Here is a 13,369-nt window from a genome sequence, read left to right as displayed (position 1 = left end):
AGTGCCATTTTGTTAAATGAGCTAGGCGTATGTAATTAATTAATATTTAACACATATGGGGAGTTTGATCTCTGTTTTTTGTTTAAACTATCCAAAGAGACAACTGCCCCAAAAAGCTTAGTGCATTTCAAAACTAGAATACAGCTCTAGAGTGTGTGACAATGTACAGTGGTTGATGAGTTAGTTCTAGAGGCTTCTGAATTTTAATGATGTTGGAGATGATATTGTGTGTCCTTCAGCTTGTTAGAGTGACACTAGCACTCCATAAATCATAATACCTGTGTATTGTAAAATCAATACAAAAGTGCTATCTCAGCGCTAAGCCTTAATAAGTTTTTCAGTGCTCTAACAGCTTAAACTTTGCTGTAATGCCATTGGACCTGTAGGTTAGGATCAGAGCATGCTTAATTTGCTTTGTAATAGAGACTTTTCTTTAATGAAGGACCGATTAGTAAAGCTTTGGTTGCCACTCTGGTGATCAGTTGGCAGAACAGCCTTTGCAATTAAACTCATGTATCTCTGTCCTGAAGCAAAAAAGCAGGCTTAAACAGTCAATAAATGTTAATCCAGTCAGAACCTGTCTGTGCCTTTGAAGACTGCCCATGAGGGGTTTTTCAGATCACATTTTTTCATCTTGTTTTAAATGTGGTGGTCCCCATAGAGCCAGTACGTAGTGTACAAGGCCTCCCACTGTTCTGTAATAAGATCTGGCATGCTAACAACAATCTATACAGATCTGTCATCTATAGGGCTGTTTGTCCTGTACCCTTGCTGCCTATCCATCTATTTATGTATTGCTTATGAATAAATGAGTAATTAGGAAATTTCCGTTTTCATGCAGGGATGGTCGGGAAGACTATTTGAAATATTTATAGAAAATAAACTGGTGTCTATGTACAGGTTTTTTTCAGGACAGCATTTTCCTACCTACCAATGGCCCATGGACTCACAGGAAAGCTTTTAAAAATTATTATTTATTGTTAGTGCAATGGATGTCTCAGATAATATTTCTCAATGATGAAGCATATGTTTAAAAGTAAAGGGTGCCTAGCACAGACAGCGAAGAGCGAAGCTTTCACATAACTTTCCATAAAACAAGCAAATGAAAAGCTAATGCTCACTGGGCATTGCTGGCCTCTCTATGATATGCCTCATCTTAGACATTTCCAGGTATTTATTTGATTCTGTCTCTCATTCTAATCTACTTGCCTTTCCTTCATAGGAACTGCATAAAAAACAGGGCAAGGTTGACAACAAGGCTAGGATTAGCATGAAGTTTGCCCGTAGGCCAGGGGAAGGGGTTGTGGGTTACAGGAAGAGGCAATTCCAGATATTTAAATACTTTCTGGCTGGTAGAAGGCAACTCTTCTGATAAGCATTTGATTAAAATTATCTACCTATATTTATATACATGTAACTACACATATAACAAGACAAAGTGTTAACATTCACAGGAGGGTGTTTTACAATTAGCCTAACCATAATAGCATCAGATTTATATTACTTTGTATAATTTAGCTTGTGCTCCTCACCAGCAGAGTGAAAACTAGGAATCAAAAAAGGAGAGAGTTGTATGAGGCAATGCATCTAGTTTAGATATATAAACTCTATTTGTCCAAAAACATTGGGCCAAATTCAGCACTGGCCTAAGGAGGTGACTTTCCCCTGACTTCAGTAGAGTTGCTCCTTCTCATGCCAGTGGTGAGCCGGTAATGTTCAAACCATATTAATTGATAGGGGTGATTCATAACAACTTTCTGGGCAATGTAATATGGCCTGGTACAATGATGCAAAATGTCAACAAAGGCAGCTGATTTATATCTTACATAACATCTGACTTTGGCCCACTGTGAGAGCTCTCTCTGCTGTTCTCCAGTAAACAATTAACATTCTGGCCTGAAGTTTGCCTTCTTCACACCCATGTAACCCCAGTGAAGTTGCTTCAGGAAGAATCTGGCCCATTCTCAGCCACACTGAGTGAGTTCTTGCTGAATTCATTGAGGATACTACTATGCAATCAAAGAAGTAAAGTTCAGGCAGCAATGCTGGACTTTGAGCCCTTTAAAATATAGGAGAGGGTTGGGAGAGAGGGAAAGAAATCAGTGTCTACCAAATGAAGTAGTACAAACAGAGATATGCCAACTTGATAAGAAATGTCTTCTATGGCAAAATATCAGTCCTGATTTAGGAATCCAAATATTCTCAATAATAATAATCGGAAAAATTAATGTTGCACATCAACAGCATATAGATGCTCACCTTATTTCTGGTGTCTTTCAGAAGTGGTCTGTCATCTCCTCTTCCTATAGGTCTTCTTAAACATTGGGTTCCTTAATCCCCTCCACCACTCTAGGGAGGCCCATTTTAGAGGACTCCCCCCATCCAAGCAAAGGCCTTCATGCTACCTGTATTACTTTAACAGCAATTCTGAAAAGACTCCTGCACCCCTGGTTCACACTATCCAGACTTGACCAACATCCCAAGCTTCTTTGTAGCTGCGAATAGCTTAAGAAAACCAAGTGACGTGTAGGAATAAAATTGTAATTGTAACCCTGTAGCTTAATTCAGAGGTTTTTAATTGTAATTGTAACCCTGTAGATTAATTCATAGCTTTTAATTCATACCCTTATTTGTGTCAACCTCTATATGGTTATTATTGAAATCATGTAACATTTGAACTTCTCTCAGTCATACTCCACATTGTGAATATAAAACCCCATTTTGACCTATGTACTCCATCTTGTGTAAAAACCCCATTTTGACCCTATGTACTCCATCTTGTGTCAAACCCTTTCTAAACCTTTAGATGAATAAGATAGTTATCTGAACAAGGTATGAATGGAGGGTGTATGTGTGTGTGAGTCAGACCCAAACTGCCAGCTTGTCCTGATGAAGTTGTCCTGATGAAGTGTGAAGTCCATCCTAGGCTGAAGAGTGTGAACATAGCTCCAAAAAGCAAAGAAGGATCCACCCCAGAAAAACTTAATCAAACTTAATCAAGACATCAAAGAACAAGCTGAAAGTCACGTCTGCTATTGTACCAGCAATCAAGGGTCACAGAGAAGCGACGTGACACAGCAGAACTGAAAAACCTATAAAAGACTGGGTGAGATTTCAAGGCTTTGGGGGGAAAAACAGCGTTCTACACATCATCTAAAGAAGAGCGTCGGTGCGCGCCCGACAAGGACCCTGCTCTCCTCGTGCCCAGCTTCCCTGGCCAGGTAGCTGCCACGAGCCACGAACTCCAGCAACGGACCCTAGCTACGATCTCAAGCCACAACCAGGACTGGTAGCTATATATAACTATAGAACGCTTTCTGGTATGTTTGGGCGTGTGTGTGTGTGTGTGTGTGTATGTGTGTATGTGTAGGTTTAAGTTAGTTATTACTTTAGTTTCTGTCAATAAATGCGGCATACTGCCTTTTCCCCTTGAAAAAGATCCCGAGTGCTTAATTTTGCACAACAGACGCTCATAGCTACTTCTCTGGAGCTCACCAACACCTGGCACCCTCTGAGAAGGGTGTAAGAGTGTATCGGAGGAAGTGACCGATACCAACATCTGCAACAAAAGGCACTAGCATCTAAAAGGGGATGGGGCCAACAGGATCATTGCACTGCACTGGCCAGCGGAGCTCAGCTGACTGAGCACACAGTGGAGCGGATGCTGCCTTTTCTCCAAGGCTGATGCAATAGCCATGTTCTCCCACACTCCCCAGAACATCTGGGGCCTTCAGGCCCAACCTCCTCAGAGCTCCTACAGAGCACTGAATCTCTGTATCAGAACCTCTGATCAGTGCACTCACAGGAGATCAGAAAAGCGGAGTTTCAGTTTTAGGAAGTCACCACTACTTTGCAGAAAGAGGAAAATGAGATTTCAAATAAACCTTTTTTCTTTGTCTTTGTTTTCCCCAAACCCATTGTTCAGGTCATTGATCAGGGATAGTGTATCATTAAGATGGAGAGTGGAAAACATGGGAAGCTAACATTTGAATGCATGCTTCTTTATCTTTCTGCTTAAGAGACCTGGGGATATTGTTGATAAATTGCTCTTACAGCTGTTTAGGATTTATCTCATGTAAGTATTAATAATGGAATCCATTCCTCTAGTATTAAACTGTTTCTTATTGTGTCATGATACATTTCTTCAGCTAGTTAGTGGTCCCAATCTAACTTGACCCCTTCCCAATGGTGAAAATGGGGTTCTTGCCCAAAGGCTGAGGAACTGCACAAAATCACTTTTTTTGCAACTTTTGCTTTTCTTTTGGATTAGGATCAGGTACTTAGAGAGGTAGATGGGTGCAGTGTTTCAGGCCGGAGCCTGGGACTCAGCAGAGCTGAGTTCAATCTCTATTCCACCACAGGCTTCCTTTGTGAAGTTACACAAGTTTCTCTGTGCCTCAGTTCTGCCTGTTTAAAACAGGGGACAATACTATTAACTTTCCTCACTGGTATTTTGAGGATCAATATATTGTCAGGTGCTCAGATACTATGGTAATTAGGGCATATACGTAACTTTGCTAGATGAACACATAATGATGTGTTTGGGGACTATAAAACACTGCTGTATCCTAAGGTAATGCAAGCCACAATAACTCGTAGGAAAACATTCACAAATTGTATTCCTGAATTATAACGAAGGAATAGTTAGTTTTTTTTAATCTTTGCCATTGTCAAGTCAAATGGGACAATCACTTTTTCATTTTCCATGATCCTGATCAACTTACAGATTTTTATCGAACTGGTAAAGAATCAAGTCACTTTTCTTCCTCAGTGACAGCATCTAGCCTAGTTCAGAGATCGTAGAATACAGGACTTGATCCCACGGGTCACTGAGCATTACTGAAGGTAGGGCAGAGCGCAAAGGCCCCATCCAGAAAAACTTCACAGGAGAGGTTCAGCACCTCACAAGATCTGATTGGTAGCATGGAGAAATGTGTACAGTACTCATCAAAGGGAGAAAATCACTCGTCCCACACTGAAGTAAGCTCTGGGTGTACAGTGAAAAGTGGATGTAAGAATGGCTGGAATCAGACTTGATCAGGGCAATGAATACAAATAATGTGCAGAGAAGTCCTTAGCATTTTCAGTTCCTTTTACTGCCCTCGTAACCTTGCATCTTACTTGGGCAGAGGCATGAGTGAATTTAGAAGAAACTGGTTGAAGAGGCAGCTAGGAAGGTGGCTCCAACCAGCATAACCTTAGATAAAAATCATCAGTGATTTTCAGAGCCTAGCGATCTGTTTGCATTGGTTGCTCATAGTCTTGAGGAAATCTTGGAAAGGAAAAGGGCTAGAAACTTACTTTTTAAGAAAATGAAAGCTGGAACTAAATCCCAGGAGGGTCCAATGTCCAGCTCTACATGAAAGCCAGACACTGATGCAGAAAAGCATTCCAGGTTCTGAGCAAACAACTCACCGCTGGCTCCTCAGTGTTTCATGAAGTGTGCTGGGCACAGAATTCTTGTCTGCACATCAGCCCTCAGCTTACTTCACTTTTTCTTCTGTGACTAACAAAGCACCATGCTCCAGAAAGCCTTTTGGTAGCTCAGCACTGCTTTCCCCATCTCAAACCTGACCCACCCCCTGCAGGAACAAACCCATGATGAATAGACGTTTGAATATTTTTTTCAAAGGCTGATAATTGGGTATTCTACTCTATAATATTAATTTTAATCCTCAGATGTTCATTGATTGAAGAATACTGGATGTGGACTGTTAGTTTGCTTCATGACACTTCTACTGAAGAATGACTTTGGGAATATGTTAGTGTATATTGATGGTATGTTTCTCTCCCTATGTGTTTTGTCTCTTATGTGGCTGCTATTGGGAGAGCAGCACTGGGCTTCTGGGATTGATTTTTTTATCTGTATATGTTTAATAATCAATTTGGTAAAAAATTAAATTTCATTTAAATGTTAAACTAGAAGGAAAAAGGAGATTAAAAAATCAAAGTTAATAAATGGTAAAATGATGAAAGCCTCATCGAGAAAAAAGAGGTGAAGGAACTGACATTTGTTTTATTACCGCCCGTTCTGATTTCCTTCCAGACACTTCCACTTCTCTCTTCAGGCTGCAGCTTTTCATGGTACAGGGAAATAAGTGTGCTGAGTCTCAGAGCACCCTGCCTGGATCATGGCATATGCTGAAAGAGAAGCATTTGCAAGCATTAATAAAAGCACTGCTGCTATTCAACTGGCTTCAACTTATGCAGATATAATAAGCACATCTTTGACATGATACATCGTGTCCATCCATAATATGGAAGTATTAATATGCACATCTGTACCATAGAACCTTGTTAGACCGCCTTTGGTTAGATCTATAATAGAGGCCTAACAAGGGCTGACATTAATACTGTTATATGCAAAAGAGGACCCAAGGCACTTTCCCCCTTTCCATGCTCAATGCATTGCTGAATGTGCTCTCCAGGAGCATGGGGAGGCATCATGTATATTATATTAGGCACAATCGTGCCAAGCCCCTCTAAGGGCTTTGTGGCTGCTTGGGAGTTTTGCTATTTAGTTAAAAGACTCAGGATCAGGTCCTGTGAAAGAAAGTCAACATGCATGTGCAGTGCCTTACTTTCCAAGCATCAATAATTCAGACAGTTTAATTGAAAATAAAAAACATCTCACCTGTCTGAGAGCTGCATATCTATGTTACATATATGTGCATTTAACAGTTAACCGTTTTTTGGTAAGAGACTGACAAAAAGTAAGTTTAAAAACTGATTAATTTCATTACTGTCTTCTAAGAACTGGGAAAACTGATTGGAATGAAATTTTGTGTTTAAAAAACAATCAGCAATCCACACACAAATACACACACACAGACCCTTTGCTACTGGGGTGAACCATGGCATGCCAAGTTGCAGCCTGAAGCAAATTTTTACAGCCACATTATAAACCCCTGAAAAGAGAGTTTTATTGTGGAAATGCTGACAGAACCATAGTGATGCTACTGGATGCCCTGCTAATTAGTCCGAAGAAGAGAAAGCTACATTTTGCAATATGTGGTGTTTACCGTTGCCCTGATATTGCTGGTTTGTGCCAGAACTACAGGCTTAATTTGGTATTTCGTGCTCTGTCACTGTTTTATAAAGACTACCTTTGACTCTTTTACTGTTGTGAAGCTTTAGTGCTTTTAAACATCAATCTTCATTGGTCCTTTTAATTATGTGAATATTAAAAGGCACTGTTTGGATTTGTGCTTGGTGACAGTGCAGGAGTTCCTGGAGTGCTCAGTCTGCTTTGAAGAAGACGTGAAGCCCATATGGGGTTTTCTAACATGTTTTCCAGAGACTAGTTTTAGCATCTCTTTAAATTCCTTCAATAAAACACTGATTTGAACAGGAATAAGAGAGTTTTGTGGTGATGTTTACGGAGAAACACCCTGCCAGGGGAGTAAAATAAATAAAAGACAGGACACTAATAACTTAACCTGTATCATTTCACTTGTATTCTCCCTCCCCTGCCACTTCCTGTCTGTCAGACCCCTTTCCCAGCTGATTGCATCTACCTATTCTGAGGGATACAAATCTGTCACTGTGCATAAGTAGGAAACAGGTGTATGTCCAAAGTGGCAGAGGCCATTTTACCTGTCTCATGTGCTGCAAGTTTGCACTGGGAGGGAGCCGTGTTCTCTGCATTTGGAAGAGTTCCATGCCTTTTGTCATCTTTTGCTCACATTTCATCAACATATTTCTTTCTAGTGGCTTATTTTAATTTCTCTCTGCCTAGCCGAAGTACCTCACCTTTTTTACAAAAAAACAACCCCATCCAGCAACACACTTATACACATGCATAACTTAGCCCCATTATCTTCAGCGTTACTATTGATGTGAGATACACATGAAAGGCTTTGCTGGACTAAAGCCTCAGCCGTTTGTTTTTTCCTGCTACCGATACCCATAGCCTGACAAAGGTGCTCTATATTTACAGGTGCTGTTAAAATACAACAGAATATTATTTGCTGCCATTATAGGCTCAATCGGGCTGCCCTGATCTGTGCATAAAGGGCAGGATTATATCAGAACAATCCAGGGTTTTAGGCACACCATGATTGAGTCTCCCTGGCTCCACCCCAATGGCTCTGCCCCCAACCTCCACCAAGAGTGGGCAGCAGCCAGGGTGCAGTTACTTTGGTGGGTGAGCCAGGCCTGCTGCATCTTCTCTTTCTGCCACACGTAGAATCCTCTCTTGGAGTGTGGTTGGTAGGGTCCTCTGAGCAGTGGATCCTGGAGTTAGCACCATATAGTGAGGCATGTGGCAGTTAACAGCTCTGAGAGCTACTGTTACAGGCTGTTTGCAGACTCAGGCAGACATCACGCCTGCCAGAAAGATTCTGGTAAAGTTTTCAAATTTTTCTTTGCAACTGTTAGGGCTAGAAACTTGCTTTTGTTTTTAAACTGAAGCTGAGAATCTGGTGTTATTACACAAGCCCAGGGCAAGGGCCTGTAGTGTCCATGCTTTCATCTGGCCCTGATGTAGGGGACCCTCTGCACATAGATCACACTCTGCCTGTATAGAACAGATGTTCAGTTGCTTCTGCAGCAGAAACACTGGACTGCATGGAGAAGGAGGGGAGAGATAATGGGAGAAGGGGTACACCAGAGGTGTAGACAGGATGAAGGGAGGTACCCTGCCCAATGAAACTAAGCATGGAAAGATAATGCAGCTCTAGGTTGTATTATCTTTCTGTACTAGAGACCCACAGACTATTGGAATCTGTTCAACAGATTCCATCAGACCAGGGCTGCTACAGAACAAGAATGAATCTAAGGGAGCCTCAGAGCTGGCTCAGAAGAAGAATGCCTCTACACAGATGGCCAAGGGGACTGGACTCTGTATAGATTCCAGGTGCTCCATAGAGTTTGTGGTGAGTCTGATGCCTTGTTCTGAAGGGAACACCCTCCCACCCCCAAATCTGCTGTATGGAATGACTGGGGACAAATTTCCTCCAGGAGAACCTTGCAGACATTTTGTCCAATTTAGTTTTATCCCCTAGGTTTTATCACGAGGGAAGGGGATCATCAGGACTGTCATTTGGCCACATCTTCTATTCCTTGCTCAGTTTATACACCATCTTTAGCAAATCTCCCATTGACTTACATGGAAGTTTTGCCTGAGTAAAAACAGAAGATCAAATTCTTCTGTCCACTGGGATGGAGTAACCCTACTGCTTTCAGTTCTTGTCTCATTTACACTGGTAAATGGGAGAATACATCCAATGATTTCAATAGTTTATCCAAATTTACACCAGTGTGATGGAGAGCAAAATTTGGGCCTGAGTAAGGATTGTTTGTTCTGGCCCAATATTAATAAAGCTTCAGTAACTGATCTGAGTATACTATAGGCTCTTAAAGTGCTTATAAAGCAATTAATAGTTAAGGAATATATATATGTATAATGTTAAAATAAATTCTTAATTTGGCGCATAAACTTGCATAAATTTAAGTAATTACTAGCCTCTCTCTCTCTCTCAAAAACTATTCAGGATTGCACAGTTTTTTTGTGGAAAAGGCAGTGCATCCATAAGGTGGCTTTTACTGCAATCTGCACTGTAATGTTTGACTTTGTGAGAATAAATCAGAGGACAACGAGAAATTACAATCCGTTCATCTCTTTTTGGTCTCTGCTGTATACTCCCATCCCTTTTTAGGGAACACCTTTGTCTGGTACTTGATGGTATCTGCAATGGCTTCAGCAGTGAATTTAGTATGTCTGATGAGATTACATTAAAGCACAGTAGCAGATATCTTCCACAAAGTCGTGACAGTGCTAACCCTGACTGCACTGTTTTGTGCTTGTTCAGCAATGCAAGGTCTCAGATTCTTTTTGTTTGTTTGTTTGTGTTCTATTTTCTGCCTCCTATGCAGGAGGAAACCTCTCAGGAGTGACCTGATGGGTTGGTGCACAGAGATTTGACTCAACCAATCTGACCCAACCAGCAGTACTTAGAATTAGATCACAGTTTCTTGAGTGTATTAAGATCTAAACCTACACCTCCATTAGTCTGTTGAGCCACTAGACTGGCTCTGATTGAAATTACCATTTTGATGCTCTGACCTTCAAATCTGTTAATAAAATAGAAAACTAGCTATCCAGTTGTTCTTTATGCTGCAGAGTAGCACAGTGGCACAATTGCTAGGGAACACAATTTTTAGCTTGCCTGCAGAGCACAATATAAAAACAGGTCACTAAAAATATTATAGAGCCTCATTTTCATTTACAAGAGGATCCCTTTAAATGGCTCTAGTAGGCGCACATTCAGGCTGTTTTAGTCTGCTAGAGTGATGTCAAAGGAGCTCAGTTACATGAGAAACAAGCCCATGTATTGAATTATTGGGTGGTGTGACCAACTCGCAGCACTCACCGCAGGACTGGTGCCTCCTGCTGGTGATCTGGGGAATAGCTCAAGCAGGTGCCCACGGCCATGGGTGTGCTCCATCACATTTCCTTGGGGCTCAATGGTAGCCCTTCTCGCTGCCATCAGGACCCACCGCATCCTCTTCCTGACCCAGCCCTCTGGCCAAGCCACAATCAGTGTGTGTCCCCCCCCTGCGCCTTCCGGGGGATTCTGCAGTCCTGGTTCCGCCACTTATTTCAGTGGCTGCTGCAGTCTACCACCACTGCAACAGTGGTCTGGGAGACCCGGGGCCACCCACTACTCCGGATCCCAGCCCAGGGACCCTATGTGCAGCCAGCTTTCACTGCCTCTCCCCCAACTCCTCGACAGCCTTCCCTGGGCCACTTCCCCACAGCCCCAGTACCTCTTCCACCCTTGTATCAGGGCATCTGCTCTGCTGAGCTCCAGCAATCACCACTGCTCTGACCTGGGTGCTGACCTCCTTTCGCCTGCAGGGCAGTCAGCCTTTCCTCCCCGAGTTCCTGGGATTGACTGCCCCTGTTCTGCTCTGCAGCTCCCTTTTATACTGGGCTCCCAGGCCCTGATTGGCTATCCCACAGCTCCTTCCCATTGGCTGCTTCTCCAAGGGTCCTCTTGACCCCTTTCTAGCCAGTGCAGGGCAGATGCCCTGCCACAGGTGGTCGGTAGCACATTGATTGTTCACTTAGCCAGCATGTTAATTTTCAAATACACCAACAGTCACATTTTTTTTGTCCACACGGTAACATTTTGTCTTGCACAATACACTTAAATTACACAGACACATGTGGAGGCCTGACAAATATCAAATTACTAGGGTATTCTTTAGTGACTGTCGGTGGAAGGACTGAAATTAGGAATGGGTATAATGTTTTCAAAGGGTGAGCTAATTGTCACAAAGGAGAAGAACTGTTTCTCTTTTATTTCAATCTGAGTTTTAGGAATATACTGAATGATCTCAGTGTTAAATACTTATGCAGCAATTGTGTCCTTGATACCTCATATGGGGAAAAAACAACCTTTTATCAACAAAAAATAAATGATTCCTAAATCATATGCACCATCAGTACATGTCAAATAGGAAGGTCAAATCTACACCTGGTGTAAGTAAGAGAAATACCATTTAAATCATCAAAAAGTTACTTTACACCTGTTTATGTTTGGTCTAAATTTGGCTCTCTCTCTTCACAACCAGGAACAATATAACACCCAAGACAGCAGCTTTCAAGTAAACAGGCCACTAGGATCCTTTTCCAATTAGGAGAGGAAAAGAATCATTTTTATGTTTAGTTTCTTCATGAAAAAATAAAAAAAGCAAAACCATGGCAAACAAAAAACCCAGACAAACAAAAAAATTTCCCAAACTCATAGCAACAAAAATAAGTTAACTTTTCCAACCTTTAAGTTGCCCTTTCTGACAATCCAGGATGAACAGAGTGAAACAAGTAGGCAATATACAGCTCTTACAATGGTGAAAGAAAGTACATAATAAGAATATAAGAATGGCTATACTAGGTCAGATGAATGGTTCTCATCTAGTCCTGTATCCTGTCCTCCGGCAATGGCCAGTGCCAGATGCTTCAGTGGGAATGAACAAACAAGGCAATTTTGAGTGGTCCATCCAGCTTCTGGCAGTCAGAGATTTAGGGACACCCAGAGCATGGGGTTATGTCCCTGACCATCTTGTCTCATAGCCATTGATGGGCCTATCCTTTATGAATGTATCTAATTTTTTTTAACCCACTTAAACTTTTGGCCTTCACAACATCCTACAGCAACAGGTGCCACAGGTTAACTGTGCACTATGTGAAGAAGTCTTTCCTTTTGTTTGTTTTAAACCTGCTGCCTATTAATTTCACCAGGTGACCCCTAGTTCTTGTTTTATGCGAAGGGGTAAGTAACACTTCCCTATTCACTTTCTGCACCTCTTTCATGATTTTATAGACTTCTGTCATCTCCCCTCAGAGTCACCTCTTTTCTAAATTGGACAGTCTCAGTCTTTTGAATCTCTCCTCATATGGAAGCTGTTCCATACCCTTGATCATTTTTGTCACCCTTCTCTGCATCTTTTCTGATTCTATTATATCTTGGTTGAGATGGGGTGATCAGAACTGCATGCAGTATTCAAAGTGTGGGCACCCCAAGGATTTATATAGTGGCATGGTGATATTTTCCTGTTTTATCATCTATCCCTTTCCTAATGTTTCCTAACATTCTGGTAACTTTTTGAGTGTCACTGCACACTGGGTGAATGTGTTCAGAGAACTATCCACAATGTCCCCACGGTCTCTTTCTTGAATGGCAACAACTAATTTGCACCTCATCATTTTGTATGTATAGTTGGGATTATTTTTTCCAATGTGCATTACTTTGCATTTATCAACATTGAGTTTCATCTGCCATTTTGTCACCCAATTTAGTGAGATCCCTTTGTAACTCTTTGTAGTCAGCTTTGGACTTAACTATTTCATTCCATGACCGTTTAGTTTGTTTAAGAGCCTTTGGGGATGGATCTGCTCACAGGCTTTCTGAAAGAACAAGAGTAAATAAATTGGAATTATATTAAGTGTTAATAATTTAGAAGACTAGCAAAAATATAGAGAAAACATCAAGGACTATGGAAAAAGTTTTTATGCTGTGTTAAATAATCCAGTTCATACTTGGATTTTATTAATTAAACATGTTCATAATTAAAACCAAAATGTATGGTTTTGCATGAGATTTAACAAGTGCTTTTACTGCACTGTAAACAATTATTGAATTGTACTCTATAAATCTAATCTGTATATCGATTTTGATCACGTGTATGTGCGCATGTATACACTTACCTGCATAATTTTGAGCAACACATTTTTTCCCCAAATTAGTGATGAGCAAACCTCAGAAACTACAGCACTTCTGATTTTTTTTGGCTAAGAATCTAGAGATTAATAAGTAATGTGTCCCATCATCTTTGGTCTGAAAATCTCATAAGAACAGATTTT

At 41.2% G+C, this 13,369-nt stretch overlaps 1 long non-coding RNA gene across 1 annotated transcript in view; it reads right to left on the bottom strand.

Moving 5' to 3' along the window:
- Positions 1-6,004: 6,004 nt before the first annotated feature.
- The window catches only part of LOC137154160 (uncharacterized), a 194,685-nt gene continuing 187,320 nt past the window's right edge, over positions 6,005-13,369 (bottom strand). The window contains exon 3 of the long non-coding RNA XR_010920116.1: positions 6,005-6,141. This is a non-coding gene — a long non-coding RNA (uncharacterized lncRNA). The remainder of the gene's footprint in view (positions 6,142-13,369) is intronic.

This window comes from Emydura macquarii, unplaced genomic scaffold (genome assembly GCF_026122565.2).
Source record: "Emydura macquarii macquarii isolate MOO-44397 ecotype Brisbane River unplaced genomic scaffold, CSIRO-AGI_Emac_v2 contig_1253, whole genome shotgun sequence".
Taxonomy (NCBI): Eukaryota; Metazoa; Chordata; order Testudines; family Chelidae; genus Emydura; species Emydura macquarii.
The sequence above is the reverse complement of the archived record's forward strand: the minus strand, read 5'-3'. Positions and strand labels throughout refer to the sequence as shown.